The following is a 25,979-nucleotide window of genomic DNA, read 5'->3' as shown; positions in this document are numbered from 1 at the left end:
GCAAAAACTGTCTCTGCGCAGCCTCATCCTTGCCCAAGAAACTATCAGCTGAGAGAAGATAAGTTATGATGATGGACTTGGTATGAAATGAAGAGTACATGACCTTAAACCCAATTCGCCTAGGTTTTTTTTTTTTTTTTAACGAAGGCTGGATTGATTGTTGATGTGCACTAGGATGGTGTTAGCAATTTCAAGAGCATACTTGGATCTTCTCCCTTCCCTTTTGTGTGGGCACGGGGCCTCAGTAGGAAGGATGTCTTTGGATTGTAAACTAGACTTGTGGCCAGGAGTTTCTATTGAACTGTGTCTGTATATGGGGATTTTTCATCAAACTGCATCATAAAATAGGTTAAATACTCAGCTTCTAAATCCAATTCATTAATTATCTTGCTCCAAGTATACTTCAAATAGATCACATTTGACATGATATGTCACTGATAGTAGAGGGAAATGATAACACTTAAAACCAATAAATATTTGAAATTTATTTTGCTTATTATGGTTGTCATATTTTGACACGGAGGGCTGACGTGTCAACAAAGCTGTTACCACGATGTAAAGCAATGGCATTGAGCTGTCTCACCTTTCGTGTGGTTGTTTCAGGGTAAAGTGGGCCCAGGGGGAAAATATAGCTAAAATCTCCAAGGAAGCATCTGCTTATGGAGTCAATACAGATCATCACTGAACAAAACAACCGGAGCTCAAAACAAAAGCTGGGGGAAAAGTTCATACTTTGATCTGCTACCTTTTTCCTAGTGGATTAAAAAATAATGAGAGGTTAAAAGGAATGTTTTCTATGTGCCAGAACTTGTGCAAAGTGTTTCATGTATTTTACCTCATTTCATTCTATGAGGCTAGGTATTTTTATCCCTGATTTATAGACGAGAAAACTGAGGCTCGAAAATCATAAGTAGCATTCACAAGGTCACAAAGCTAGTTAAGTGGCAAAGCTTGGGTTTGGATGGATCAATGCCTGGCTTTACTCAGACACCAGAGCCATCACTGTTCTGTGTGGTTTGGAACTAAAGTTGATTCTGGCTTCTGGCTCATCTTGACTTCCCGCTAGAATCCAGCCTCATTCCCAAGCTCTTGCCATCTCTGCCTGCCAGATGATGATATAGCAGAACTTAAATGTGGACAATGGGTTGTGATCTACAAAATGTTTTCATATACCTGGGGAGGATAGGTTTGGAGGCAACAAACATGCTTCTCTTTGTCCCTAAGCTTTAGAGAATAAAGGTCGTCAAAGGAAACTGCCAGAAAGGAGGGCTTGAGAGCTATGCTTTTTCTGCTATTTAGGACAGTGCCAAAGCCAGACTTTTTAAAAGGCTAAATGTAGATTTGACCCTGATCGAACTAAGCACCAAAGCAATGAGTAATAGATGTGACTTGGAATCCTTCACAGCAACAGTGTTCTCTATGCCCAGCTAATTAAAGTCCAGCAAAGAGCTTGCTGTGGGCAGGGCTAATGTCTTCTGTACCTCGGTCTCTGTTTTGTGCCCAACTAATATTTGTTGAATGTAGCTGTTCATCCATAGACAGAGACCAGCAGCTTGTTCTTATCTTAACCCCTCTTTTCTCAACTACTGATTTGTTTATAAAATGTTTTTGTTTTTATTGGGTAGTCTACACCAATGCCTTAACAATTAGCCTTGACAGCTAAGAGCTAGTCATTTGTTCAACTAATATTTATTTAATGTTATTTTTATGGACAAGGCTTTATGTTAAGCACTAGAGATATAGCAGTAGTGAACAAAATAGTAAAATGTGGCAGATTAGACATCAATCGATGAATTAGACAATTATTTATCATGGTGGCAAGTCTTGCAAAGGAGAAGTACAAAATGTTATTGGTGCCCATGATAGGAGAACTTGATCTAGACTGAAGGATCTGTGAAGGCTTTCTTGGAGAAATAATTTTTGAGCTGAACTATTCAGGGTGAATGAGAATTAACCAGAGCAAGCAGAATAAGAAAATGATAGGAGGCAGGACGGCAAATAAACAATCCAGGGAGAGAGTGTATTGCTGAGAACAGTTTGATAAGAAGAAGCTCAGTTATGTTCTGAAACAGAAACCAGATAAGTTTGTCTGGAAAGAGGTAGGGAGCAGTGGAGCAACATGAGACTTCTTTTGTTTTTAAACCAGCTAAGACTTTCTGGTTGCAATAATAAAGAAAATTTATTGGTTCAGTAAACAGAAAAATCCAGAGGTGGATGTGTCCAGTCATTACTTTATCAGAGTTCTTTATTCCTCTCCAGTTTTCTTGGCCCTAATCTCTCCTGCATGTTGACTTAAGTATCCTAAGGTAATGAAGTGACTGCAGCAGCTCCAGCCCTCACATCTGTCTTCTACACCATCCAGAAGAGAGAAAAACTTGTTACAGAATTCCTAATAAGAGGCCTGAGATGCACCCCAATTGGAGCAGTGGAGGCCGCCTGCTCTGCTTTGGACCACGCACAGCGTTGTGGAGACAGGAAAAGCCTGCTGTAGCGTGGCCTGGGCAGAGGTTTGTTCTCTGGGGCCAAGGGAAGATTCAGCTTCTCTGGAAGCACAGAGATTATAAGACAGAAAGCAGGACTGCTGGGAAGCACAGAATCGATGAGGAGGAGGCCGCAGAGTCCACTACAAGGCTGAAGAGGTGAAAATAGGCCTGTGCTATAGGACTTGGGGCTTATTAAAGCCACAGGGCATCATTAAAGGATTTTCAGCAAGTCAGTAACATCATTAGATAAAACTGAGATGTTTAAAAACTGATTATGAACTCCATTTTGATGCATCTATAGTTCCCAAGAAGAAAATCAAAGTCAGGTAAATAAAAAAATCATTAGGCTAAGAACAAAAATGCAAATCTTTCTTTATCTAGTTTTTCTAATGATTATAACAACTAATTCTTATTAGTTTATCTAATGTTAATAATAGCTTATAATGATAATGAGCCAACCACTTTGAGAAGAGCTTTACAAAAATTACCTCATACAATCGTCACTATAATCCTAGGAGGTAGGTTCCACAATTATCTCTGCATTATTAGTGAGGAAGGGGTAGCTGAGGTATGGAGAGATTAATTTACCCAAGGTTATGTAGCTAGTAAATAGCAAGAGCAATAACCACCTGAATTGAAATATTGTGTTCTTTCCACTAAACTCCGGAATATCATGGGGGTGGGGGAAACCATGTCTTTCTTTATTTGGAAGATAATTACTGAACAAAGCCTTGTGCCAGAACTCATGAGTCTCAACTGGCTAGCTAGATTGCATAGAATCTGCCTGAATTTAAAAAAATATATATTGTGGTAAAATATAAATAATGTAAAATTTGCCAATTTCACTATTTTTAAGTGTACAATTCAGTGACGTTAATCACATTCACAATGTTGTGCAACCATCACCACTGTCGATTTCCAAAAGTTTTTCATTATTCCAAATAGAAACTGTAACGATTAAGCAATAACTTTCCACATCCGTCTCCCCACCAGCCTCTGGTAACCTCTTATCTACTTCCTGTGTCTATGAATTTGCCTATTCTCGATATTTTATGTAAGTGAAATCATACTACATCTATCTTTTGTTCTTATTTTATTGTGTGCTTATTTCACTTAGCGTGATATTTTCAAGGTTCACCCATATTGTAACATGTGTCAGAGCTTCATTTCTTTTCATGGATGAATAATCTGCCGGAAAATTGACAAAACTATTTTTATTAGTAGAGTGATTACAAAATATTTGGAATTGAATAACTATAATTTTAAGCAAGCTTGTCCTCTCCAGTTTTCATTACCCTCATGATATGCTATTGTCTTAAAATCAGCAGCCTACTTACACTTAACATTTTCTGTCTGGTCCTTAAGGCATTTGTGTTTGCAACCATTGCCTTGCAATCTGGGGTGACAGAGCTCTTGGATTAGATGGAATAGACTGAGTCCTCTCCTCAAGAAGGTAGAAACTTAACTCTGTACTCCTTTTTGCAATTACCTATCAGCACGGTGACTTATATACTAGGTGCTTAATAAATATTTGTGGATTCAAATTTAAATTCAATGTAGTGAAACTTTATCAGATATTTATGATGTTCCAGGCACTGTGTTAGGGAACAGGGATACAATGGAGATCAAAAGAAATGTGGTTCCTATTCTCTTTGAGACTACACTACAGACAGACAATGATGATAAGAGCCAGTGATCTTAAAAATAATAATGTCTTCTATTTTTATAGTTTTTTTTTTGTTTCCAAAGACTGTTCACATATATACTAGCTCATTTAGTGCCATGATGTTTGACATACATTTTCTTCAAATGGATATTTTTTAGTATATTCCAAATGAAATAAGTTAGAAGAGATTATTGGTTAACTGAGATTTTAAGATTTGATTTAATGGGGTGGTAAATGAATTAATTCTTTCAGAAGACGGTATCTTTAAATCCAAAAATAGCTTGTATAAAGGACATTGTCTCTCGCCAAGTTGGGAGATGTGCCAATTTTTGACAGGCCCTAAGAATCCTTACCAACTTTCCTGCCATTTCATGAACCTTCTTGATAGCTCCAGGATTTAAGTTAAAAGAGTGCCTAAAACAAAGTCCAGAGCACATGACCCTTGTCTCTTCATGTATGCTGTATGTCTCTAGATCAGTTGTGAAGGCTTTCAACAGTTTCACTCTTTCCTTGAGTAGGTTTCCTGAATTCAGCAGACTTGTTGTCACCTGGAAATCTCCTGCTTATTTGGTTGTCAACACAGGCTAGAGGAATAGAGCATAATGCCACGCACACCTCAACAACTTTCCGTCTTGCTATGTAACTGAAAGTGTTGGTCTCGCTTTTTTCATTTGTCGCGGGCCTCCCCACCCCAAGAACTGTCTGAAGGACATAAATGGAAAGAGGCAGAATTTAGGATGACTGAGAAGAGATAGCGTCTTTCTGAATTTTCTATTAAGCACTTATTCCCGTGTCATTACCAAGTAAGGATGAAAGAGGCTCACGGAGAGCAGTGGACGAGGATCATTTAAAGACTCCAGATGCAAATCACAGTTACAAAAAGTGCTTTTGGTCAAACATTAGGAAAGAACATTACTACATTTGAACAACCCTACCTAAGAAAACCGTGTAGGAGGGAGAGAAGGAGACTCTTGGAATGGGAGGAAATTCCAGTTCAGTCTGGTTTACAGAAACTTCAACCACAAGCTCTTTTCAAAAGAATATCAGGATTCAAGCATGACATCATCTAAAGAAATGCTCATTGGTGTTCAGACCCTGACTGGCTGGAATCTGGTTCTCTTTATTTAACCCTTTCTCAGCTGAGACATTACCCATTTAACTTTGGGTATACACTTTTCATGTTGTTTGCAGTAGCAGTAAGCTCTGGAGCAGAAAGCGTTGGAACGAAGTTGCTTTCTATAAACGCCTCACCTCAGTGTAAATTTTTATGCTTAGAGTGTCAAAAGTTATTTCAAATGCTTTGTTGCTATGTATTTGCAAGAGCAGCATTACTGAGAGAAATGCTTCAATTAAAGCCTTTGAAAAATAGAGAACATCAAGTCATTGTGTGGTTATCTTCTCCACCTTAGTCTCCTTTCTTTTATTTTTATCCCAATTTTATTGAAATATAATCGACACATAACATATTGTGTGTGTTTAAGGTGTACAACATGAAGATTTAATACAAATATATATTACAAAATGATTACCACTATATAGTTAGTTAGCACATCCACCACCCCACATAGTTACGTGTGTGTGTGTGTGTGTGTGTGTGTGTGTATGTGTGTGTGTATGGTAAGAACATTTAAGATCTACTCTCTCAGCAACTTTCAAGTTTCAATACAGTATTGTTAACTATAGTCCCATGTTGTACGTTAGCTCCCCAGAACTTATTCATCTTATAACTGGAAGTTTGTACCCTTTGACCAGTGTCTCCCCATTTCCTCTACCCACCAGCACCTGGCAACCACCATTCTACTCCCTTTATCTATGAGTTTGACTTTTTTAGATTCCACAGATAAGTGAGCTCATACAGTATTTGTCTTTCTCTGTCTGACTTGTTTTGTTTAGCATAATACCCTCAAGGTCCACCCATGCTGTTGCAAATGACAGGATTTCCTTTTCTTTCATAATTGAATAATATTCCCTTGTATACATATATCACATTTTCTTTATCCATTCATCCTTTCATGGACACTTAGGTTGTTTCTATACCTTGGCTATTGTGAGTAATACTGCAATGAACATGGGAGTGCAGATATTTCTTCAAGACAATGATTTCATTTCTTTCAGATATATACCCAGAAATGAGATTGCTGGATCATATGGTAGTTCTATTTGTAATCTTTTGAGGAATCCTTTCATACTGTTTTTCATAGTGGCCATACCAATTTACACTCCCACCAACACTGTATAAGGTTTCCCTTTTCTCCACATCCTTGCCAACATCTGTTGTCTCTTGTATTTTTTTTTTGGTGGTACGCAGGCCTCTCACTGCTGTGGCCTCTCCCGTTGCGGAGCACAGGCTTCGGACGCGCAGGCTCAGCGGCCATGGCTCATGGGTCCAGCCGCTCCACGGCATGTGGGATCCTCCCGGACCGGGGCACGAAACTGTGTCCCCTGCATCGGCAGGCGGGCTCTCAACCACTGCGCCACCACGGAAGCCCCTGTCTCTTATGTTTTTGATAGCCATTCTAACAGTGTGAGATGATATCTTCTTGTGATTTTGATTGGCATTTCTCTGATTATTAGTGATGTTGTACATCTTTTCATGTACCTGTTGGTCATTTGAATGTCTTTTTTTGGAAAAAAATGTCTATTTAAGTCCTACCCCCATTTTAAAATCAGATTATCTGGGTTTTTAAAATTTGTCTGTTTTGTTTTGCTATTGGGTTGTATGAGTTCCTAATATATTTTGGATGTTAACCCCTTGTCAGATGTATGGTTTGCAAATATTTTCTCCTATTACATAGGTTGCCTTTTCATTTTGTTGATGTTTCTTTTACTGTGTAGAAACTTTTTCATTTGATGTAGTCCCACTTATTTATTTTTGCTTTTGTTGCCTGTGCTTTTGGTGTCATATCCAAGAAATCATTCCTAAGACCATTGTAAAGATTTTTCCCTACGTTTTCTTTTAGGTGTTTTATGAATTCAGGTCTTTCTTACATTTAAATCATTAATCTATTTCAAGTTAATTTTTGAGTGGTGTTAAGACAGGGGTCCAACTATATTCTTTTGAATGTGAATATCCAGTGTTCCCAGAACAATTTATTGAAGAGATTATCCTTTCCCTATTGAGTATTCTTGGATCCTTTGCCAAATATTAGTTGACCATATATGCGTGGGTTTATTTCTGGGCTCTCAATTCTGTTCCATTGATCTAGGTGTCTGTTTTATGCCAGAACATACTTTTTTGATTACTATAGTTTTGTAATATAGTTTGAAGTCAGGGACTATGATGCCTCCAGCTTTGTTCTTCTTTCTCAAGACTGCTTTGGCTATTTGGGGTCTTCTGTGGTTTCATACAAATTTTAGGATCATTTGTTCTATTTCTGTGAAAAATGCCTTTGGAATTTTTATAGAAATTGCACTGTTCTATACATAGCTTTAGGTAATAAGGTCAGTTCTCTTTCTCTTATAATCACACTCTTAGCTTTTGGGTTAACATTTATGTCAGATTATTGCTTTACCTTGTCATTATGGATGGATATTAAAATTACAGGCTTATAACTAAGCAGCTATTTGCAAAAACTGAAGTAACGTATCATGACCACCAAAGAGATGTAAGTATTTTGGCTGAATGGTGATAATTTTATTTGGATATTTCCCACTTTATCTAGGAAAAGGCACTGGTACAGTTAATGATTTCAAAAGTATACCATTCTGGAATTAGCCTTTATTCTTCCTGTCTTCTCACTGGATGCTTGAATGGAACCAGATAGACATAGGCAGTAATTGTGGGTCAGAGTGATAAAATGACTCATAATATTGAGCTTAATAGTTGTGAAACCTAGGGATATTATCTTGATTTCACATCATTTTCACTGCCTTCTACTGGTAATATAGGAAATACATGCTTTCCAGTCAATAAATTCAAACCCTCCCTATTTCAATCATTTTTTGGTTTTCATAACATCTCTGGAGATAAAGGAGACAACTATCAGAGGCAAGAAACACAGGTCTACAGGCATGAAGAGCTGTATACAATAAAGGAACAGAGGGATGAGAATATGGGCACTCTGATCCCACACCCACTGGCAAGAGGATTGATGGATGAGCCATAACTGTCAGCCAGTAGACTAAGGAGCAAGGAGCTACTTCTTGAGCTTTTCAAACATGATGAGCTTACTCTCCCTTCTGGTTCTATTACTACCAAAACAATCATAAGACTTGACCCCACCAGTCAGGATTTGGTCCCTAAAGATATGAAGAGAAGGGTGGGAAGGCAAGACCCCCCATGTGGTTGACCGTCAGAGGAGATAGGAAGTTCAGACGAAGAGTGAGTATGAATAGCCAGGGAGCATTAGCTGTCTCTTTACCCTCTTCCACACTGGGACCTACCTTTCAACTAATACAGAATTGGTGGCTGACTCAGAATGACATAGTGTTTAACATTGTAAAATTAGTTGTGTTTGAAAGGGTAACAGTTGTATATTCTTTACCTGGTTCAACAATATTCCCTTGTCCCCTGTGAAAGCCGTTTTCTAGAATAAAGACTCCCTCTAGCCCAAAACTCAAAATTATCAGTCATATTGAAGAGTAAAAACAAATCAACAAACTGCTATTCATTTGATTTCAGTTTATAAATCCATTGTCTTTCAAATATCCATGTTGTAAAGCTGGTTCTTCAGGAAACAGACTCTGAGAGCATGTATTGGGTAGTACCCTGCCTTTTGGAGAAGGGAAAGCAATAGGATTGGGGAGAGGGAGGAGTCAACGTGTGATGGTCCCAAGAAAAGCCTCAGGTTACTGTGACCCTTGTCACAGAGTCCTTTGGGGATCTCTGAAGCTGGGCTTGCCTTGCAGAGTTGTCCTGAATTGGCACCAGAAGACTGGGTCTTTACACCCTTGCAGTGACCAGTCATGGGATGTGGGTGACCCTGTGACCCTGGGTGAGGTGGCTTTCTAGGGCAAGTCCTAGAGAAGGACCCAGCTGAGAGCTGTAAGTGGTCAGTACAGCAGGTAGCTGAGGGAATGTGTATCTCAGTCCCAGAGGATGGATTTGGGCAGTGCATTACAGCATCCACTAAAATACAAATTAGACTTTTAAAGTTATTTATTTCTTTCAAAAGTTGCCAGAGTGTACCAGAGTTATAAAGACTTCAGAGAGATCCTTCAATGGCCCAGAGATGGCAGGTCTCTTAGAAATTATAAGGCAAGTCTCTTTTTTGGAACCTTTTTACTCGTCAAACAAATAGATTTTCCATTTACTATATGGTAGCAAAAACACAGGGGCTGTTCTGGGTTTTGATATGTAGGGTGTTTGGGGGGCCTGGGGCAGGAGTGTAGCTGCCTCCGTACAATCTGCTTGGAAGAATAAAAAGTGGTTGGCTTAAACTTCACCACCCCAGCTTGAGTCCACATTCTTAGAAGATGAGCTAAAGGTTGAATTCTGAATCTTTCTGTGTAAGAGGGGGAAAAATCTGCTGCCAAGTACAGGAGCACTGGAGCCTTGAGATGGAATCCAAAAACTGGTTGTGGATGAGGAACAATGCCTTATATGGCATGACTGTTCGGAGCCACTTCAGGGAGCTAGGGGATCATCGTGGCATTGCTTATGATAATCAAGGGCTGTCTGAGATTCAGGAGGTGAAGCAAGAAGATATGTGTGCCTAATGTTGAAGAAAAGCATTTCTATGTCTGTTAACATTTATGGTGTCCGATTGAGTGGGTTAGCAAAATAAAGACAGATGGCAACAGATTAATGCGAACATTTACTATACCTACAATACTGTGCCCACTCCAGCTGAAGCTCTCCCACTTAACTTCCTCTACAACTCACAGTCAAATGTCACTTAGTGACCCTGAAGAGAAGAGCAATTTATGATGGATCAGGAATCAGGATTAACCATACATTTATCATGGAATGAGGAATCAGAAACTTCATTTAATGTATAAGTGATGTTTGTCTGGGGCTGGTGGATCATTACTTTGTAATCACTCCTTGTGTTAGGAAGCAGGAATTGATTAGCCTAGGGTCATTAAGTCCATCCCCTGCCTCCAGGCTGTACAGTTTGTGTAAATGGTTCCAGCTGGATATGCCTTTATGCTATTCTTAAGGAGCTCCTGAAGAGGAAATTACGAGATGTCCCTGAGGAGAGCACATTGTGAGGGTCTCACAGCCTTAAGCTCCAAGAAGTTCTTTTCCATATTTAAGGAGCACTGGAGGAGGGAGTCATAAAATCTGGGCTCTCCTATTAACTCTATTAACTCTGTTATGACTTAATTTTTCCTATGTAAGGGATGAGTAAAAGTATTTCTCCAGACAACTCCAACACCCCTCCAAAACTGTCAGGAGGATCAAAGGAGACAGTGATATGGAGAACACTACTGCGTTTCTAAATTAGGTCATGATGTACCAATTCAAAGGTACAAATTGAGATCAATTAGATGCAATTAAGGACTGATCAGGTCATAGAGAAGCAGATGTGATTAGGAGTGAAAAGCCTCAGTGAGTTTAGATTGAGAACAGGTCTAAGATGAGGTTTATCATGCCTACAGTAGAACATCAGGTGCATTTGACTTGGTCATGTTCAAGTCTATTGCTCTCATCACAATGTGTTACCAAAGGTTATATTATCTGGTATGGGCGTTTCAGTTATCATTGTTGGGTTTAAGTACCATTTGGAATGATTTTTGTTTCTTGCTTTAAGATGTTCAGGGACCTGGAGTGCACTGTCCTGTGTTCGTCTGAATCCGATTACTAGTAAGACAGTGTGGGTTTGGTGTTGAACCAGAAAACTACCCACTCATTGCACATGTGTTTCCATATCACATCATGAAAAATACATTGTAGATTCAAGCCTCTGATAAATGGTGGTAAATTTTTTCTAACGTTGGAATTTTTCTAATGTCTGATAAATGTCTTTCATAATTCACCAAAGCTTTTTGAGCACAAGAGAGCATCCATTATAAAGCAGAGATATGAATTCTCCCTGTATATGCCTCTGATATGAACTCACCTTTGCTTTGCTGGCATTCGAGTTGGGGCCGTTTTGTTGTTGCTGCCCAATGGGCTATCCAGCTGCACTCGAGGAGTTGTGACCCCCTCTCCCTCGACTCTTGGACACAATTTTTCCTGTCTCTTTCACCCTTGGAGAGTCTCACAGCTGGGCTGCATGATACCCGATATCATTTTGATGATAAATGAAGGCCTTTCTTAAAGTACAGTATCTCTATCCTGCGATGGTGAACAGAACACCTCCTCCAAGGACGATGCACTTCCTATTAGTCGCAGCTATTGCACAGCCATTTCTGCTCTTTGATTTTTGCATTTCCTAAAGTTTGGGTATATTTCTTTCTTTCCTTTTCTATTTGATTTCTGGGGCTTTACGCAGAGTTTGTTTGAAGCTCCTGTCTTTCAGAGGGCTTTTAAAGTTTGTTTTTAAAGTCATGAATGGAGGCTTATATAAACAACAAATTGTGAAGACTGAAAATAACATAACGATATATTATATTTGGAATATAATATATCGAAGTACTTCTATTACTCATCACTTACGAAGTACTTCTATTACCAAGATCGGCCTTTGTTTCATTTATGCTCACATTGGTTCTGCAAGGTAGATAAAGGAAAATATCAGAAAACTGGGCTTAATAAATTTAGGTGTTTTGTTCATTTTCTTATTTCTACCAAGTGATGGTGACAATATTCAAACTCAAGTCTTCTGATTATTTGTCTATGTCTTTCAACTTGATCACAGTGTTTAGTAGTAAATAAAACTTGCAATGATGTTTATTTGACACATTTAACAGCATGACTGTGGATGACTGGGCTGCCCCGCCTTTAGACAGCTTTGGTAAGTTACACAAATGAAAAGGGTAAGTGTGTTTCAGGCACAAGTCAACATTTGTAGAGGTGGCTGGAGAGTGAGTGGAGAAGGAGAGACAAAGAGGTTGTGGTTCCCAGCAGTCCTTCCTTGCAGGCATAGGGGATGAGCCTTCCACGCAGGCTCATCTTAGGGAGGTGGCTATCCTGCCTCAAGTCAGTTCTGGAGCCCCAGCCTTGGGAAGAAAGACGGAGTGAAGAGTGGTGTGGTGAACATCTTCCCTTTCACAGCACTTGCTTTGGGCCTGCCACTTTTCAGTTCCAGGAGACAGAAAAAAAGTAGGTGCCTCAGAGAAGCTTATTTTAGGGTTTAGTAGGTGACTTTGGTGACAAGTTTACATCTGCAATGGTTAGTTTCATATGTCAACTTGATTGGACCACGGGGTACCCAGATATTTGGTCAAACATTGTGTTGCTATGTCTGTGGGGGGGGGAGTTGGATAAGATTAACAGTTAATCATAAGACTGGGTGAAATGGATTGCCTTCTCCAATGTGGGAGGGCCTTATTCAATCAGTTGAAGGTGTGAGTAGAACAAAAAGGCTGACCATCCCCTGCGTAAGAGAGAATCCCTCCTGCCCGACCACTTTCGTACTGGGACATCAGCTTTTGCCCACCTTTCCATTCAGAGTGAAGCATCAGTTTTTCCTGAGTCTCAGGTCTGCTAGCCTTCCAACTGGAACCACCAACCATCAACTCTCCTATGTCCCCAGCTTGCAGACTGAGGTTCTTGGGACTTCTCAGCTGTCATAATCATGTGGGCCAATTCCTTATAATAAATCTCTTCCCAGATAAACATCTTGTTGGCTCTGTTTCTTTGGAGAACCCTGACTAATATAACATCCTTCCAGTAAGATAGGTGGGACGTAGCAAATGACAAGGCAGACGTGGCAGTGTTGAGTGAGCTGTTGGAGGTTTGGGAAAGGGGGATGGGGCCCTGGCAGGGAGGACACTCAAAAAAAATGCAGAAACAGCTACACTCTCCATACAATGTATGGGTGTGATTTCTCAACTTTACTGTGCAGGAAATGTGGCTGGGGAAGTGGTGAATGGAAGGAGCAGAAGAGTGAAGGCAATTTGGGAGCATGAATAAGGAGGACTGGGCCAGATTCCACGGCAAGGGTCTTGAACAGTCATAGAACAATATAAAATGTGCTGGAGTGGGGAGAATGGGAGAGAAGCAAAGAGGGTGAGAGAGCCATTCTGAGAGGGTAAGGGAAGGGCATATAGACAGCATCTCAAAGACTGAACTTTGTCTTTATCCAGCTTTGCTTGCTCCTTTCCTAGAGATGAAAACAACTGCCACTTCACTCTGTCAAATCAAATTTACCTTACTTTAACTCAAGCCAGCAAATATTTTCTCATTCATTTACTCAACAAATACTTATTGAGTGCTTACTGTGTACCAGGCATGGTTCTAAAGTACTGGGGATATAGTAGACCAAACAGATAAAATTCCCTGCCCTCGTGGGGCTGCCCATCACAGACAAATAAGCATCTACCCTTCCGTACCTTATCCTGGCTCGTACTCCAGTAAAAGCCAACATTCTGAACAAACAAGACAGGCTCTGCTCTGAAGGAGCTTATAGTCGAATGGGGTGATTTAGACATGCACAAACAATGATCATAGCATAGTTTGACATGTGGGAAGAAGTCTGAGGGAATGAGAATTACTCCCTCCTAATTTTACTTGACCCACTTTGAGATCTTGCTCTTAAGCCATATGAGTATTTAGTGAATACAAAGTACAAACTGCATTTGACAACCGTTATTTCTCTTCATCCTCCGAACAATCCTTTGAGTTCGGTAAAACAGCTATTATTATTTGCAAGTTTGGGGAAAATGAGTGCTCAAATGTTAATGGTCCTATTTTTATGCAGAGTTTTATATTTCCATTTCATGTCAGACCACACATCCTGCCTTTCTTAACCTCTCCCACTGGAAGAAGTGAAGCATTGAGTGCCAGGTACTTGGTAAGACAGTGGCAGCAAGCTGGCTCTGTGGGGTTACTAATCACGGTCAGCCAGGTGGGTACAAGGGAAAATATGGTGTGGTGGATGTGGGAGTGGTATTTTGTCCTGTAGTTGGCCATGCATGCCCAATTTATGTGTAATCAATGTGAGGGAGGAGTGTTATATGATATTAAAATTTTCTAGGGAATATTTCCCCTCCACCTACAGGCAACCTTTAACATACATAGATGTATGGCTCTTTCCCTGTCAAAAAGGTCCCATAAAAGAGAGGATGAAAAGTGGGAAGGGAAGGCAGCAGCCTTAAGGGGCAGGCTTCCTAGCAGTCCTCTTTTGGGAAACCCTTCTTCCTTTTCCTGAAAGGAGGAAGGAGGGGAAGGAGGACCAGATCTCCCAGGATGCTCCTAGAACAGACCCAAGGAATTGCTGCTGTTCAAAAGTCAAGAAGACTGCAGGACAAAGACTCAGATTTTACCTAACAACTTGTGTTTAGAAGAGTTTAGCAACCCCTTTCACCATCCTGAGAGGTAGATGGAGTAGATACTGAGAGTCTCACGTTATGGAAGAGGAACCTGAGACTGAGACCTTAAGTAATTTATGGAGACTATAGATGAGTACAAGTGGAGTGGAGATTTGAATTCAAGTATATCTGACATTTAAACCTTAGGTTTCTTTTCCTATGCTACAGTGTTTCCTCCCATGAATAAAAAGTGAGAAGGAATCAGTGATTAAATTAAATATTGTAAGTAATTATTTGTGTATTTAAATTTAATTATTTTGCAAGCCAGTGTTACGCTTACTCAGAGTACTGTTTTTATTCTTAATTGTGGCTTGCAGAGTCTAAGGGTAATAGATCTCAACCTCATTGCTCATCTGGAGCTTCTCAGAAACATAGGATGTGTGTGTGTGCGTGCGTGTGTGTGTGTGTGTGCGTGCGTGTGCACGTGCACGTGTGTGTGTGTTTGTGTGTAGGGGATAGCATGGAGGCAGTTAGCTATACCTTTTATACTGAGTCAGAATTTCTAGGAGGTGGAATGTAGTGTTTCCCAGGTTATTCTGATAGGCAGCCAGGTTTCGAAGCTACTGTTAGGTCTCATGCTTAAGCTGAGTCTGACTCTGTCGGAGTGTGGCTGACCAAGCCTCGCCAAAAGGTGTCCAAATGGTGACCATGCTTATATATATTCATAACTTAACAAGGCCCATTCTTGATTGACATACATGGAACAACTTACTTGTGGTAGGCAGAATTCTGAGATAATCCCGATGACCCATGTCCTGTATATTCCTCTCCCCTTGAGTGTGGGCTAGACCTGTGAATATGATGAGATAGTCACTCCCTTGGTTAGGTTACATGATATGATAAAGGTAAATGGATTTTACAGATGTGATTAAGGTCCCTAATCAGTTGACTTTAAGTTAACAAAAGGAGGATCATTTTGGGTGGGCCTGACCTAATTAAATAAGCCATTTAAAAGAAAGTCTAGAAATTGGGATCAGAAAAAACAGCAGAGGTGTTCTCCTGTTAGCTGTGAAGAAGCAAGCTCCCAGTTATGGCGAGGGCCATTAGGTAAGGAAGGGTGGATGTCCTCTACAAACTGAGGGTCTCAGTCCTACTACCTCAAGGAATTGAATTCTTCCGACAGCCAGATAACTTGGAAGGGGACACAGAGGCCCAGATGATATCTGCAGCCCTGGCTGACATCATAATTTTATCCTGGTGATACACTGAGCAGAATACCCAAGTCTCAGTGCCTAGACGCCTGTCCTGTGGGAACTATGAGATAATAAATTTGTGTTGTTTTAAGCTTTTCAGTTTGTGGTAATTTGTTATGCTCTGCAACAATAAAAAAAATTGATACAAATATTAAAGTAAAATAAAGATTTTCTAGGACAATGGCTAATAAACTGCAAATATCTTGGAATTATTTAAGTGCTTTTCTTTTTTATTTTTTCTAGGTTAAAGGGAACCACATAGTGACAAAACAAGCAAACAAAGTTTCAGTGTTAGACACATTTGCAATAAAATCTTCATTTACCTCTAACCCATGTCGTTGTTGTGTGTGTATGTGTGTGTGTGTGTGTGTGTGTGTGTGTCTGTGTGTGTGTGTGTGAGAGAGAGAGAGAGAGAGAAAGAGAGAGGGAAGTATGGATAAGTTAAATTTTATTATAGTTTTTAAATTGAGATATAATTCACAAACCACAAAATTCACCCCTTTAAACTATACAATTCAGTGGTTTTTACTGTATTCACAAGGCTGTGCACCTAACATCACTATCTAATTCCAGATATTTTTATCACTCCCCAAAAGAAACCCTGTACCCCTTAGCAATCACTACCCATTTCTCCCTCTCTATAACTCTTGCAATCACGAATCTATTTTCTCTCTTTGGATCTGTCTATTCTGGACATGTCATATACATGGAATCTTATAATATGTGGCCTGTAGTGTCTGGTTTCTTTCATTGAGCATAATGTTTTCAAGATTCATCTGTTATATAGTGGACAAAATGTGTTATATCTGTACAATTGATATTATTCAGCCACAAAAGAAATAAAATACACTTTTCCTTTATGGATTTTGTTTTTCTGTTGTTAGGTACATATATTTTTATAATGATGTCATCTTGATTGATTGACATTTTAATCATTCTATAACATTCTTTATTGTCTGTAGTAACACCTTTTATTTTAAAGTCTATTATTTCTGATATTAGTATGGCCATTCAAGCTCTCTTCTAGTTGCTATTTGTATAATAGATCTTTTTCTGTATTTTTACTTTCAACCTATTTTCTCCTTTGACTCTAAAGTTTGTCACTTGTAGACATCATATAGTTAAATCATGCTTTTTAAAATCCATCCTGCTAATCTTTGTCTTTTATTGGAGTGTTTAATCCATTTACATTTAATGTAATTACTAAGGTAGGATTGATGTCTACTATTTTCCTATTTGTTTTCTGTGTGACTTAGGTCTTTTTTGTCCCTTTTTTTTTTCTATTAGTGACATATGTTACATAGATATTTTCTACTGTGGCATTTTAATCTCCTTGTTGTTTCTTTTAGTATTTTTTTTGTTATTTCCTTAATGGTTGCCATGATTATTACAATTAACATTATAATTTATCACAATTTAGTTTGTATGAATACAAACTTAATTTCAATATTATACAAACATTTTGTTCCTAGCTGCATTCCCTCTCCTCTCCTTTGTCATATTTTTGTCATACAAATGACATCGTTGTGCACTATTTGCTTATCAATGGAGTTATAATTATTGCTTTACACAGTTGTCTTTTACTCTTATAGGAGAAGAAAATAATTACAAACAGAAAATACAGTTAAACTGATTTTATATTTACCTATGTATTTACCTTTACCAGTATTTTCTGTTTTTTCATGTGGATTTGATTTATTGTCTAGTATCCTTTCATTTCATCATGCCAGACTCCCTTCAGTATTTCTTGTAGGGAAGGTCAGCTAGTGACAAATTCTCTCAGTTTTTGGTCATCTGAGAATATTTTAATTTCTCCTTCATTTTGAAGGATAGTTTTGCTAGATATAGAATTCTTGCTTGATAAATCTTTTTCTTTTTCTTTTAGCACTTTGAATATGTTATTCCACTGCCTTCTGGCCTCCATGGTTTCTGATAAAAACTGGATATTAATCTTGATGATTTCTTGTACCTTCTCTTGCTGTTTTCAAGATCTTCTCTTTGCCTTTCAATAATTTGATTATAATGTGTCTAGGTGTGGATCTCTGAGTTTATCCTATTTATAGTTCATTGAGCTTCTTGGAGGTGTAGATGAATGTTTTTTAAATCACATTTGAGGAGTTTCTGGTCATCATTTCTTCAAATATTCTTCCTGTCATTTTCAGTCTTCTCCTACTGGGACTCCTGTTATGCATATGTTGGTACCCTTTTGGTGTGCTGTAAGAATCTGAGACTGTTCATTTTCCTTTATTCTTTTTCTTTTTTATGCTTTAGACTGGATAATCTTGACTGACCTATTGCCAAGTTCTCTGATTTTTTCTTCTGCCAGCTCAAATCTGATATTGAGCCCCTCTAGTAACTTTTTGTTTCTATTATTGCACTTTTTAACTCCAGAATATCTATTTGTGCTTTTAAAAATAAAAATGTCTATCTACTGATATTTGCTATTTGATGAGACATTATTCTCATACTTTGCTTTAATTCTTTAGATGTGTTGCCCTTCAGGTTTTGAATATATTTAAAATATCTGATTTAAAGTCTCTGTCTAGTAAGTTTAACATCTGGATTTCATCAGGGACAGTTTCTCCTGATTGACTTTTTTCCTATTCAGGGAACATACTTTCTTGTTTCTTTGCATGTTTCACAATTTTTTTGTTGAGAAATAGACATTTTAAATAATACAATATGGCAACTCTGGAAATCAAACCCAGAAGTTATTGTTGTTTGTTTGTTTAGGGACCCTCTTGAACTAATTATGTAATACCTGTTTTCTTTGTCATGTTTAGCCACTAATATCTCTGCACAGTTAGCTTGGTGGCAAGCTAATAATTGTAAAGTTATTTTCTTAAATGCCTGGAACCAATAAGACTCTCAGCCTTTGTTGAAGGGCTTTGTCTGTGTATTGGGGTACATCTTCAACTCTCAGGTTGGTGGTTTACAACTTTGCATAACCCTTCACTTCTTGCTTCCACAGAGCCTCAAGGTTAGCCAGAAATGGGAGCACAGGGCCTTCTCACACACTGGGGATGTGTGCAGCCCTATACACGCACATGGATTTCTAGATTCTCAGAAATATGTCAGAGATTTTTAAAGCCTCAATGAATATTTCCTTAGGATTTTTCTTTTAAGTTTTTTGGTTAGCTTCTTGTTTTCCCCAATTTATATCCCTTTCTCAGGCAACTGAAAGGTTATATAATTGCTGCTGATTTATTTATTTATTTTTTGGCTGTGACGTATGGCATGTGGGATCTTAGTTCCTCAACCAGGGATCAAACCCATGCCCCCTGCAGTGGAAGTGCAGAGTCCTATCCATTGGACTGCCAGGAAATTCCCAGCTGCTGATTGTTTTTGATAAACATTTTCAGGGAAAAGGCTGTTCACACTAAGTGAGCTCTGATTCAGGTCAAATAAAGACAGTCTTTCAAGTGGGATTTCCTGGGAACTAGCAGACTGGAATGACAGTTCTCTGGGAATCCCCCTGTGGCTGCTAGTCCAGTGATTTTTACTGTAACTGTGGGGCTGTTGGTTTTCAAGGTTATATCAGCACTGAGAAGAGGGGGATGGGAATAGGGCAAGTCATAACACTATAAAGCTTGATTTTCTTATGGGGATTCAGCTGTTTTTCTTGAGTAAACAATCCTCATTGCAAATGTTTGGTTAATTTCCAGAGTTTTGAAATATTTAATTTTGACCATTTTGCCAGTGTTCTTTTTGCTTTATGAAGAGGCAGATTTTGGGAGGTCCTTTCTCTTCCATTCCCATTGACATCATTATCTTTATTTTAAAGAATAAATCATGTTTATTCTTTAACAAATTTCTTAAGATTCCATACTTCCTCTTTTTGTAAAGTGGACTAATAATACCTGACCTGCCTTATTTTAGATATATGGTAAGAACTAAATGGGATAATACAAAGAACATAAAGAGTTCAAAATAAGGACAAGTTGAAATTGAACATACAATTTTAATTGTATTATTGTTATTGTGTTATTGTTCTTTTGTTGAGATATCTATATCCATATAGTGCTCTGGCAGAGATGCCTGGCTCTCCTCAACATTTGTGCTTCCTTTTCCAGAGTGTAGAGTTGTCGCTTGGAAATGATTTCCTGGCCACAGGCTATATTTTCAGCTCCTTACCCCTTATATCTAAGAGGGATCATGCAATTGATTTTCACCAATGGATTTTATGCAATGTGTTAATGCTGAGTCACGGGCATTAAGAAACAGTATGCCTCTCTTCCCCCTTCTCCCAGTTTGATGCAAAAGAGCATGGTGACTTTGAGGGTCACATGTTAAATATAGCGGAGCTACAGGAGGGAATGAGTCTGGCACCCTAGATTATTACTTGAAAAAGCACCCATACTAGTTTTTTTTTTTGGTGAACAAGAAATAAATTGTTTTGTTTGATCTATCAATGCATTTTTGGGTTCTTTTGTTACAACAGATAGAGTTACCTTAATACAAGAGGCAGTCCCATGAAAGCACTGTTGTTACAGGATAAGGCTGACATCTGCATCAATACATTATCTTCTAGGTAGTAGCAACATTTTTGGTAAAATTATTTCACCTAATCTTGTATATTTGAGGATCTCAGACTGAGGGTCTACACTGTATAGGTAGCCAATGTGGGTATACCTAGACTTTATTCTCTGGGCTGGTTTAATGAACTGGTGAAACTCCCTTTAGACAGAGGAGAGAATTAATAGCTGTCAGGTTGGGGTTGATGACTTGTCCCCCAAGGAGAAGACCCTCCCAAGAATAAATGGCTAGCCTTTAACTTCCTAGATAATATGTTAGACTGAGGAAGAATGGGTTCCTTTTATGTAGGTCCAGGAAGGCTTCTCTAGGCCAAGGTCAGAATCTTAAAAGAGACTATGTCAAGGGTGGAAATACCTGCCTACAAGATTGATGTCAATTTTAACACGTGGAGAGTCATTCTGGGAGTCAGGAATAGCAGAGAAATTTGAGCAAATGCCATAGGTGGTAGTGGAGGAGGCTTGCAGTGATTTGGGACACGTATGAGACTCCCCAGGGATTCCTTGAATCAAAATGGGCTATGGAATCTCGATATTTTGCCAGCGAGGGTTATGTAAAGGACAGTTCTTCTGTTGCTTTATCGTGACATACATTTCTGACTGAACCATCAGGCTTCTGAAACCTGAGGAAATTGCGGCACACACACACACATGCTATGATGAACTGGGTTATACAACTTATAATGGAGGCAGAAAACGATGCTGTGATTTGAGTCGGTCCTTTGCTCCTTCTTTTTTATTGTCTGAAGTTTCCTTTTTCTTTTCTAATTGTATGACCACTGGGACTAGAGATCCCATGGACGGAGTTCTGAGAAATCCAGTGGAATGTTGTAATAAGAATCTGTTTCCTATTGATCTTCTCCCCTCCCAGTAAGCTCGTATTTGGATTGCTTTGGGCGTGGGGGGAATGGGGCAAGAGCAAACATCCAGTAACTTACATTTTCAGGAGCTTTGTAGTTTCTACTCAGAAACTCAGTGAACTGATAATGATGGCAAGCAGAGGTTAAATCTCCATCTCATCATCAAACTGGGAAGAATAAAGCATTTGTATTCAGTCACACAATGTGGAAGGAGGGCAGCTCTTAAAATGATTGCTCAGGGTGCTTTTTCACATAGCCTCTGTTTAGCTGTATGTGACAGCCTGCTCAAAGAGAAACTTTTGACTAGATATATAATAAATGAGAAATGCCCTTGGGAACTGGGAAACACCTGTTTTTCCCCCACTTAGTTCAATTCCTACCCATTAATTACTCAGGAATATTTAGCTGGCAGACATGAAGTGTACAGCCCTGCCTCCCCTCCCGCTCCACCCCCTTCTCCTAGCCCCTGCCCCAATACAAGTCCCTTTGGCATTTTAAAAATTAAGAGCTATTTTTTCTTCTCCTTTGGCAAACGGTTTGCTTTTACACTGTCTCTATGGGGCCATAGGAATACCCTGTCCCTGAACATACACAAACCCAAGTTTGAAAAGCCTGATGTGGGAATGATCCATAGAAACAAGAGAATGCCTTTGCTTTTGCCCATACATGGATCTTGGCACTGCCGTGTGGGGAATTTGCCCGGGCTGTTCCACAGCCTCTGCCCTGTGCCCTCGGCGGGCAGGCAGCTGTGCTTTCTTTAGGATGGATGCTTCCGGAGAGTGACCGCTCAGAAACCTCAGATGCTTTCCCTTCACAACAGAAGGGCCCTGCCCCAGGGTTTTAGCTGGAGCAAAAATTTCAAAGGGAGATGTTTCCTGAACATCCCCTCCCCTCAAATCCATTCTACTCCACACCAGATCTTTGCAAGAAACTCTTTCACTGCCACCTCCCACAAATGTTTAAAAATGTTTCTTTTCCACTTAATTTACTTTCCAATTTCTTACTCATACTTGGCTCCCGTCTTTACTTCTGTGCCAATTGAAGGTAATATTATTTAATAGTCATAGATACACCTTCCCACACGGGGGCCACATCCCTGTTACATTATAAGTCCACAGCTCCCCATATTCTATTCTTTGAAATCAAGAGGAAACCTCCCAACAAAACAGGGCAAGATAATGAGCTTGGCTACTGTTGCTGCAGGAAACACTTCTGGTTGGCTCTGGGCATGGAGCCTCAGCTTTCAGGCTGGGCCTCCGCTTAAATGGAGGGGGCAGTCGGGACCGGCCTGCAGCAGCCAGACCCCAGCTCCCTCACCATAAGCCCTTAATTGCTTATTAATGAAGCTTTCGCCAAACACATCTACGCATTGTCTAAACCCTCCGCCCCCAGAGCACATTCCAGCCCGCCCACGAAAGTGCACTGTAGGGCCGCTCTCTGAAAAGTCTCATTCCGTCCTTGGCAGAGTTGGTTAGGATTCAAACTTTTCTTTCTTTTTTTTTTTTTTTTTTTTTTTCACTTTTATTGGCAGCACCAGCTAAATATGAGATTGTTTCTGAGCCCCTATAAATGGCGGCACAGGTGTCACCACTCAAAGCTGAGCTCGCATCCCTTTTTGCCTCCACCGCCTGAGAACGGTGTCCCTTTCTGCTCGGCAGCTGGTCTCCAGGCCTCAGAGACAGGAAAACCCGGGTGGAAACTCCTCCCAAACACCCAGTGGATGGAGCAATCCAGCAGGAATAAGCCAACAGTTGCTGCTTGGTATTTGAACATCATTTGATGAGTGCCCAGAATTCATCTGTAAATGTACGTTGTTAATTTAGGGTCTGCTATTCATTAATTAGGGCTTTAGTGGCAAGTACCATTGAGCTATCTGCAATGTTTAAGGTTACGTCAAGCCCTAGTAAACGGCTTGCTGATAACAAGCTGCATCCATCTTCATTACTCGGCCACTCCTGTCTGACTTCGCTCAGCATCTTCGAAGGGCCATGCCTCTTGGAACTGAAGAATTAAACTTTTATCCAAACCAGATTCTGCTCTTTCACCTCTTCTGATTCCTTGAGTAGTTCCCATTTATTTTGCCTAAATGACATCTGATTACCTAACATGGAGTGGAGCAAGGTCTTAACCTAAAACAGCCTGCAGACCTCAGTTCTCAGCTGGAGAATTCCAGTGGGTTAACGCTAAGGAAATCCTTACATTTCCATTTCATCTGATACCGGGCTCAGTGTAAAAGAAATAGTTTCTGATTTTTCTTCTCATAAGGTTGCAGTTCCAACAGAATTTTTTTTAAAGCCAGAGGAATACAGGAAATTAACTTTAAACCTGGAGAATAAATGTCCTTATTGGTTCGAGTTTACTTTTGCAGTGTTTCTCTCTCTGAAAACATGTATCATTTGAGGCAATCACCGTGCCAAATGAAATAATTCCAACCATCTAAAGAGCCCTACATTCCGAGCCTCAGCTGTACAAACGCAGTCATGTTGGAGGTACACGCTCAGTCACCAGAGGGGCTCAGAAACCTACACTGCTTTCCTGTTTCTAGGCCCACAGTTGAAGCAGGCAGCTAGGGCAGACATTTAGCCAGATACTGTTCTTAAAGAAACTATATAAGTACAAGTTTGTTTATCCTTCAAACACTAGGTTAGAGGACTTGCATAAAAACTAACTTCCATTGACAGATGGTCTCCATAAGTCGTTGATTCTGAGAAGGGAGAGAGCTACCTGGCATGGCTGTTTAACACATTAGGGAGCTTGCAGGGAGAGTCTACTGCTCCCCTGAACCATGGTTCAATTTTAAGCATCACTGGCTGGGATGGGCTATTTTAACTATGTCGAGAAGTGAGCTTGAGAGCCTGATGCTCAGTGTGTGCAAGGGAGAGGAGAGGAGGAGGAGGAGAATGATAGCCCAAGGGAGGCTATCTGCAAACCTTTGCACCACTGAGCTGGCACACTTATCGCAGGGTGACAGTCTATACTGCAGGCCTGCAGTGCATTGCTGTTTGAGGTGCATGCTGCCAACTGGCTTAGAAAATGCAGATCCCCTTCTCAGATAGAGAGAGCGAGAGACAGAGTGTCAGCTGACTGACATTCCCAACAATAGGTGTTCCTCGGCTCTGGATGTGGGAGTGTGGATCCCAGCCGGGTCTGCCAGGTTGGAGGTGGCTCTTCCCAGGGAAGGCCATTCTCTCCCAGGTCTCACCACCAGCCCATCCGGGGCTAGCCTTCCGCTGGAGGGTCCCTACCCCTTTTCACAGGCTGGCAAGAATGCCATCCTGTTTTTTTCTCCTTTTAGTTTGGTAATTAAATTCCACATCACAAAGATTAAAAAAGTGAGTTGTGTTTGTGGATCGTCTTCTCGTCCTGTATCTTACCAAACACAAAATAGAAAATGCCCCAGAGACTACGGTGAGGAAAACAAACAAACAAAACACCCAAGGAAACAAAAGACTTGGTTTATAACATTTAGTCATGAAGTTATCTACATTATATGCTATTGAAAGAAATAATCTAAAGGCAATGATTGCTTAAATTTACCATAATGATGTGCTGGACACTTAAAGTTAAGAGCCCTTTGAAACTGATGTGCTGGCAGGATAAAGCACACTCTTTCTTTGGAAGAGAGAAAGCCAATATATTGTGGAGGCAGAAGCAACAATGGAGGTCAGAGCTGAAGGTCTCTGCTAGAAGCAAGCTATATACAGGTATTTTAATTTTTTTTATTCAGACAGAAACTCTGCTCTAGGACCCGGAGCACTGCATGCAGACTGCTGGTAGGAAGAGTGCTCAATTGTTCAATTTTTATTATTCAATATTGTATTAAAATTTTTTTGGGCTCTTTGGGTCAAGGAGACTTTTAAAAGGTTAAAAGCTATTCAAAAGGGTTACCATATCCATAAAAGCAAATGAGATTAAGCCTAAAGACTGATGGAGGAAAAACAATAATTTAGATAAACTGCTACCAGCTCAAAAATGTTTTGACTTTTACCAGAGAAAGGGAATTCAGAGATTCTTAGATTGGTTGTCATGTCAAAGAAAGGTTCATTAAATTTGAAGCAATTATTTTTGTGCTTTTCATTGTTTGGTGTTTTAGACCAGCTTGCACCTTTCTTTGGTTATATTCTTTATAATGGTTTGGGAAATGTAATTGCATGGCTCCAACTTCCATCTGTCAACTATTGACCTTGCTGGTTGGGCATCTGTAACATCAGACACTGTTGTCATGGAAAGAATTATGATGTTTCAATCGAATGTATTGCAAAGTTAACAAATCCATAACATGATCTGGATCACATGGAAGAGTTTAGAAAATGTGTTTCAGAGACCTCAGGGAAAAGTGAATAGGATCTGCCCATTAATGTTTATCTCCACTGCTTGCCATTAATTGTGAAATTTATCATATTACAGCAGAAGAGCTCAATTTTACATTTGGTAGTATATAAGTCCACACCACTCTCTCACTTCGTCCAAGCTTACCCTTCCCACTCCTTGTGTCCTCAAGTCCATTCTCTACATCTGCGTCTTTATTCCTGTCCTGCCCCTAGGTTCTTCAGAACCATTTTTTTTTTTGATTCCATATATATGTGTTAGCATATGGTATTTGTTTTTTTCTTTCTGACTTACTTCACTCTGTATGACAGACTCTACATCCATCCACCTCACTATAAATAACTCAATTTTCATTCTTTTTATGGCTGATTAATATTCCATTGTATATATGTGCCACATCTTCTTTATCCGTTCATCTGTTGATGGACACTTAGGTTGCTTCCATGTCCTGGCTATTGTAAATAAAGCTGCAATGAACATTGTGGTACATGACTCTTTTTGAATTATGGTTTTCTCAGGGTATATGCCCAGTAGTGGGATTGCTGGATCGTATGGTA

General features: G+C 39.6%; 2 long non-coding RNA genes across 2 annotated transcripts in view; both read left to right on the top strand.

The window, feature by feature from the left end:
- LOC129392037 (uncharacterized) overlaps positions 1–2,624 on the top strand; it is a 56,934-nt gene extending 54,310 nt beyond the window's left edge. The window contains exon 3 of the long non-coding RNA XR_008616987.1: positions 2,298–2,624. This is a non-coding gene — a long non-coding RNA (uncharacterized lncRNA). The remainder of the gene's footprint in view (positions 1–2,297) is intronic.
- Positions 2,625–5,305: 2,681 nt separating this feature from the next.
- On the top strand, positions 5,306–25,427 carry LOC114486032 (uncharacterized). Its single transcript, XR_003679272.1, has 3 exons — positions 5,306–5,406; positions 22,625–23,706; positions 24,821–25,427. It is a non-coding gene; the product is annotated as an uncharacterized lncRNA (long non-coding RNA).
- Positions 25,428–25,979: the final 552 nt, after the last annotated feature.

The sequence above is a fragment of the Physeter macrocephalus genome, chromosome 4, assembly GCF_002837175.3.
Source record: "Physeter macrocephalus isolate SW-GA chromosome 4, ASM283717v5, whole genome shotgun sequence".
Classification (NCBI taxonomy): domain Eukaryota; kingdom Metazoa; phylum Chordata; class Mammalia; order Artiodactyla; family Physeteridae; genus Physeter; species Physeter macrocephalus.
This window is presented reverse-complemented; position numbering and strand designations above follow the sequence as displayed.